At 31.4% G+C, this 7,257-nt stretch overlaps 1 long non-coding RNA gene across 1 annotated transcript in view; it reads right to left on the bottom strand.

Moving 5' to 3' along the window:
* The window catches only part of LOC123575211 (uncharacterized), a 294,383-nt gene extending 288,397 nt beyond the window's left edge, over positions 1-5,986 (bottom strand). Inside the window, exon 1 of the long non-coding RNA XR_012416451.1 lies at positions 5,898-5,986. This is a non-coding gene — a long non-coding RNA (uncharacterized lncRNA). The remainder of the gene's footprint in view (positions 1-5,897) is intronic.
* Positions 5,987-7,257: the final 1,271 nt, after the last annotated feature.

A 7,257-nucleotide genomic window follows, 5' to 3' on the forward strand; every position in this document is an offset into this window, starting at 1 on the left:
TGTACATTCTTTGTTTATTCTTTTCAAATATGAATACCTTTGTTATTACCTCAGCTGATTTTTTAAAACCTTACAGTATTATAATTTGATGATAGCCATCTTGTCTGACATATTATTTATTCACTAAATTTGTGTTGCTAAAGTAATAAATTAGATGATATCAAGAAATCTATATGTATGTGAACATGTATGATCAGAGGTTATGACACAGCCTACCCCATTAGATGCTGGCCAATGCCTGTTCAATTTTTTTAAAAGGGTAACACTATAATACAGTTACATATACATCAGCACATTTTATATGTATGCTAAAAAGGATTCTGCTATTAAAATAACAATTTATATTGAAAAACATCAGTATCAACTGAAGATGTTTAAAAACCAGAATCCTAGCCTATCTTAAATGATTCGAATAAGCAGATTGGTTGGCCAAATTCTCTGCAAGCAGTCTTCAATTTTTTATCTAGCTATTTATAGAAAGCCGAAGAAACAGCTGAGCTGACTGAAGTGATGTCACATTTGCTGATGGAATGGTTTGTTCCAGAGCACGCTCAGAGGCTGCATGAGTCTTCTTAAGGTTTGGTACACAACCCTAAGCAGTGAGAAGGTGTAAACATGGGCATTTTTCAGCCCCACCAATCAATATTGCATTGATGACTTTCTACTGACCTTTAACCCTATGAGGAATACCAATAGCACCACACTGAATCTTCCCGTCTTCGAGGGCTGCCTAGCATAAGCTACCAATTTTACAATCGATCAAAAATCATCTCTGTGAATAAAGCTTGAGATTTCAGGCAACAGCAAGCAATTTTTGAAAGGTCAGGGCTGGGTTTTTATTTGCTTGACCTGTGCTTTCAACTTGTATCATAGTTCTTTATAACCACTAAAAGTAGTAAGAAAATTTCAGATTTTTTCCCCGTGTATTTTTAGTAAGCCTTTGGGCATTTTCACTGTCCCTAAAAGAATATGGTTGCATGGCAACCTTCACAGTTGCTATGGAGACTCCATGTGTAAGCAGCTGCTGCAATCAGCATTAACTCCAGGCTTGCAGGTTTGTCATTCCAATACATAGGGAGGGGAAACAAATAGGACAGCACATTGCCATAAAGGGGAAGTCACCTAGATAATGTCACTCACAAACATATGTTCCACAATCATTCTTTCCACTGTTTTATTGCTGCAATTATAGCTAAACTAAGATTACAAAATTATATGGTTTTAATTTGCCTCTATTGACTATGTTTCACTTCCATTAAAATTAAGTCTGAACTCATTTACGTAGAAAACCATTGGCTTTCGGGAAATTTTTTTTTTTTTTTTTTTTTTTGCTTTCTCATTTAATGTCAACAAAAAGAAAAAAATCAACGCCCATAGAAACCTTTGTATGAAACCAACAACTTAGCCAAAATATAAATTAACCTAACATGTAAAGTATGGTCTCATCCTAAAGTTCCATCTGTATTTCTAATATTTTCAGTTGTTTCAGGCAAGACCACAAAGATGGCTCTGATGACACTGATCCAAGTCTTTAAAATGTAAGCAGAAATGACAGTTAAGCCATCTTAAGCCCCTATCCTTAATTCATCCCATCAAGCTTAAATATTGCAGCATGTGATCCCAATATCAAAGTCCGTAAGAAGAAAACTCAAGCAAAGAGAGGTAGGAAAACTATTGCCGACACTTTTTTCAAACTAATTTTTTTCTAACCCTGGTGAGCCGAAATATTGCAAGAATCCTTGCTATCACAATATCTGATACATTTATTACATAAAAGGATATCTTTATGCACAGATACAATATTATTAACTGAGGAATAGCTTGCAATGTAGCATTAGGTGCCCACAGTTTTTGCAAATACAGGCTTAACATCCCCAAAATAATAATCACTTATTTTTCTTATTCTAATATTCCAATTTCTTATTTGAAGATAGGATACTTCTTCATAGAAAGCTAAGATTATCACTAAAAATTAGTACTTTATCTAAGGGCACTGTAACCACTTGCTAATTTATATAAAACTCACTAGCAGGCAAGCAAAGAAGCAGGTTTTATTATATTTAATCAGATTATAGTGGTATTACAGTACTTTTGCTCTACCATATAGAATGGTCACCTTTTTATTTGTAGCTTTTGGAGTTTTTAAAATAATTAGGAATCCACAAAATAAAATATGTATCAAATTTATTTCTGTACTTACATAAATTGCTGAAATATAGCTGTGTTAACACAGAACTTCATAAAATTTTAAGAAAGACATAGGTGGTGTCTAGTGTTTAAATCAGTTATCTGGTTTTAATATTTATGTCAAAACTTATTCTTACTATTTTTATTATATATCACTTATAGGCTTACATCAGATATGTCAGATAAAATATTTCTTGAGTTAAATCCTAGTATACAAAATCTCTCTATGTATAGATGTATACATGCAATATTAGTGACATTATCTTTATATTAGTAGAACAGCACATGTTAATAAAACATAATTGCCCATTCTAAAAAACCTTAGTTAGACACATTTAAAAAGTGAAATTTAACAATAGCTAAAAGGTAGCACATTAATATGTTCATGATTAAAATAAAACACAAAAATTTCAGAAACTTGTAATTGCCATTTTAATGGATCTTTAAGTAGATATCTAATTGCACATTTCATAGATCCTTCTTAAAAGAACCAAATTTTGAGTTATCCAATGTTAGGATGATTTTTTAATCTCATGTTTTTGTTTTTCGCCTCTTAGCACATATTAAAGCAAACATTCATTTTTTAATTGCAGTATAATAAAAGACATAAGCATTCTCCTGCAGACCTTGTTCACTACCATTTGAATGGAAGCATATTTAGGTTTAGAGTATCAAGATACTGTCTAGAAACCCTGAAAATGAAAACTCCAATAGACCCTTAAACATAGCAGCATTAGCAGGTGCTGCTGTAATATACAAATCCAGATAATGTTAAATGACCTATTTTTAAAACCTGTCCAAGAAAACTGACATCAAGGAATTGAATTCTTTGCCCTTTACTTTAATAGTTCCTTGTCATGCAATCTTCCAATCAGAAAGGGTGATCACCACAAAACAAATTCCCAAGCTGATACATATACCAGGGGCATCTTCTGGAGTCCTGTAGAATGGTACTTAGGGCCTATTCATTGCAGCTTGCATTTCACTGCAGTATAGGGCAGAGAACTCAAAATCAAGTAAATGCAAATTTACTTACCGGGATTTAAAACCAGGCCTTTTAGGTAATATGAAATGTAAAATCCTATTGGATTATTTAAATATTGATTACTTCTCAATACATTTTATATTAATCTGGAAGATACTACATTTCAATTTGTATAATGAAGATACTTTAACAACAAGCATTCTAGTTTGCAGAATTTTAAAGTAAAATTACTATTTAAATTTGTCACTGCTAAACTAACAAAACCATTAGAGGTTTTGAATTCTATGTCCCCATTAATACAGCAAAGGATACTCCTATAGTTGAAACTACAAGCTACACTTCAAAATGGTTTTCTGATGAACAAGCCATAAGTGCTATTTTCTGTAAAAGTGACATGAATCCATAGAGCAATTATTTGGATAATTTGAGCACTAAACCCCATGACTGTGAATGAGGAGGTTTTATTTGGCTTGAGTAATCAGAATTAGCTGTGTACATTGAGTACAGTATGCCAATTTCAACTAAATCATTTTTATAGCTCACTAACGTAAGGAATAAATGTAACCTTTTTTCAAACTTATTCAAAAAACTTCAAAGCTATAGAAAATTTGAAATTACATAGCAAACATTCATGTGTCCTTCACTTAATTTGACAGTTGTTAACATTTTTGCCACATTTGTTTTTGTCTCTCTCAGTCCAAAATAATTGAATATTGGCAAAATCATGTTTCAACCTAAAACATGTTTTCTTACACTGAACCATTTGAACTTAAGCTGCAAACATCATGACATTTCACCCCTATATACTTTAGCATGTGCCTCCAAAGAGCCAGGGCATTCTTCTACATAAACTACAATACCATTATCACTCAAATTTAACATGGTTGCAATAGCATTCTCTATTATAAAGTCCATATGTATAATTTCTCCAGTTCTCTTGATAATGTCTTTTATAACAGATTTGAGAAGAGAGAATCTGAATCCAATCAAAGGTTATGGACCACACATTGCATTTAGCTGTATGTCTTTTTATTCACCTTTCATCTAGAACAGTTCCTCAGCATGTGTCTTCTATGCATTGAAATTTTTGAAGAACCCATGTCAGTTGTTTAAATGTCCCACAATTTAAATTTCTTCCAATTGATTTTTCAACAATTAAATTTTAGGTTAAACATATTTGTCAAGAGTACTACAAAGGTAAAAGATAATAAAATGTCTGGCCATGAAAGATTACCTTCTGATAAAGAACTGTACACAGCTTCTGTCCCTGGAGTGTTCATTTTTCTATTAATAACTTGAATAAATTGCTAGGAAAGCATAGTCATTTGCTACTGTCACTGAAAATATGAAATCTTACAATTCATTTAAAATAATTTGGTTTATTAGACTTTGGACCTGGATCCCTTAGCCATTTCACTTGTGTTACTTACAATGAAAATGCAGGGTATCTGAATACTTTGTGATTAAATTTCCTTCCTCCAACCCACCAACCTCCTGACAGCTGATAGAATGACCAGACAAAAACTAAGGAGTTTCATGGCACCTTTGTCTTCAAAAGCTAACGCTGATTTTTTTCTCCAAACATTATTAAATATATAGTATATTTATTATATCAGCATTGCATCTTTGGAACATCCAGCAAAAAAAAAAAGCAGAAAATTAAAATTATCTTTTTTCAAAAAAGATCTCCCAGTCTATTCCAGAGAGTGAAAGCTAAACAAAATTGTTTCCATTAATTTTTTAAATAATTCTATAATTTAATAATAGTATTAAATAAACTAATATAAATATATTTTATTATTTAAAAAAGTAGGGGGATACGTATTTGATAGAAAATAAACAAACTCCAAAAAGTCTCAAAAACATTCACAATCTACGTATTCTCAACCCTCCTGGCAATTTATATGTGCAAATGGAGTTTTGTCATTTTTTTAGAACAAAAAATCAAGAGAGGATCCTTAATATTTCCTTTCTAATCCCATTTGTCATACATTATCCAGTGCTTGGTTATGATTTGTAAATAGACAACATTTGAAACACTTATGCCCAACAGGCCACTTACATTGAATAAAATATGTGGATTTTGCATCCTGTATAAAGCCTTTCTATGAAATGTAAAATAATATGCATTTATTCTTTGTCAACCCATCTAGTGTGGAGCTACCCCAAATGCCCCAAATTTGCTTTTTAAGCATTTTAGAAATTTTTTGTTCTATTACAACTCATGAGCTTGGAATCTTTTATGTCAGGATGCTTTGTAAACTTTAAATCTTTATCCAAATGCTGGGATAAAAAGGGTGAGTGTATTCAAGTGGACATGGGTTAAAAATTCCATCTTACATTTATTGATTGCATTACCTTTGGCAAATCACTTAACATCTCTGAGCCTTAATTTCCCTTTCAAAATAAAGATGTACATATTTAGAACTTAGGAGTAAATGTATGAAAATTACACAACACACAAAAGGTACTCGGTAAGATGCAACTATTTGTAATCTTTTGAAAATAATGACCACAGCCCTAATTTCATATACTAAGCTACTAATAATAGACTTGTTCAAATAGGTATGTAACATACATATATTATAACCTTTCTTAAAGGGTCTCCTTAGAAACCTATGGCTGATTTAGACACATATGTGCACACACAATTATACATACTGTGTATCAACAGGAAAATTTGCTTTAACTAAAGTTCTCCAATAATGTAAGGAATGTAACTGACCTGAGGGAGAAAAAACAAATATCCATTTACTTTGTGTTCCAGAATTCTGGCATGCCTGTGTTTGATGACCTATGAAAGAAATACAGGATGAAAAGCTAGAAAATGGAAGCTCTTCTTATGTCCTACAGCCCTGAATTTTGCCCAAGATCACATGTACAATTTATCCTCTTAATATGCATATCAAACCCGAAGAGAGGAATTATCTAGAACATGTCAAAAGCCACCATTAATTCTGCATAAGTAATGCAAAGCGGCAATCAATACTAATGCGTAAGAAAAGCCTTCTTGAACTCAGTTAATGTGTTTTGTTGTCGTTGTTGTGTATCCTCATTTTTAATTCAATTTTTAGTTTTACCTGCACCATTCAAAATAGTCAGGTGGTATTAAGTTTTTTCATTCTAATCTGGCTTAATACTTTTCTTTTAAAAGGAAGCCATAAGATTTTTTACCATAGAGGAAATAAATGTTTTTTTAAACGATTTCCTTTTCCAACAGATCTATGCTACAATGAATAAAAATAGTAGCAGTATGAAAGTAAAAAAATATTACTTTGTGCATTTACTATATGTATATATGCATATATATAGTAAATATATATTTCAAAGGAAGGAAGAAGGGAAGGAAGGAAGGAAGGAAGGAAGGAAGGAAGGAAGGAAGGAAGGAAGGAAGGAAGGAAGGAAAAATTACAGCAATTTTTGAAATAAAACTGAAAGTCTCCATGAGTGTTTAACTGTCATTTCCATACACCCCCTACAGCCAACTCTGAAATACAAAATTTATAATAAAATAAAAATGCAGAGTATTCTTACATAGAAAAATTCAAAAATTTATGTCTTTTTAAATAATTTTTAAATCAAAAGCTAATTAACTACAAGAATAAGACTTTGTTCTCTGACTGCAAACTTATGAATCTCACTACTTTAGTTTATATTTGGAAAGAAAATAGCTTAGTTGATAGCCCTCTTTTTATCTTTAATGTCAAATCTGCTAAACTTCCTAGTGAGTGCAATTATATACATTAAATAATATTACTACAATTTTTCACAATAGGAAAACATAAACCAATTAAAAATAGCACTAAGTTACAATAGAGCAAAGTTTCTGTGCTTTGTGGCAAAATGCAGAGCATTATATATTAGATTACCAAAGCAAAATATTTATAGCTGTGAAGAAACAAGCGTTTAAAAGCTGCCATTTTTTCCTAAAACAAATGGTAAAATCTTTGTCTACAGCAATATCACTCTAAGTTCTAAGTTAAAATTATTATGACTCAGTATATATTCCAAACAAACATTATTATAATTGGCTCTGTGAGTGATTATACAAAACACAAATTTATTATTTAAAAACTACATTAATA

This window comes from Macaca fascicularis, chromosome 8, assembly GCF_037993035.2.
Source record: "Macaca fascicularis isolate 582-1 chromosome 8, T2T-MFA8v1.1".
Lineage (NCBI taxonomy): Eukaryota > Metazoa > Chordata > Mammalia > Primates > Cercopithecidae > Macaca > Macaca fascicularis.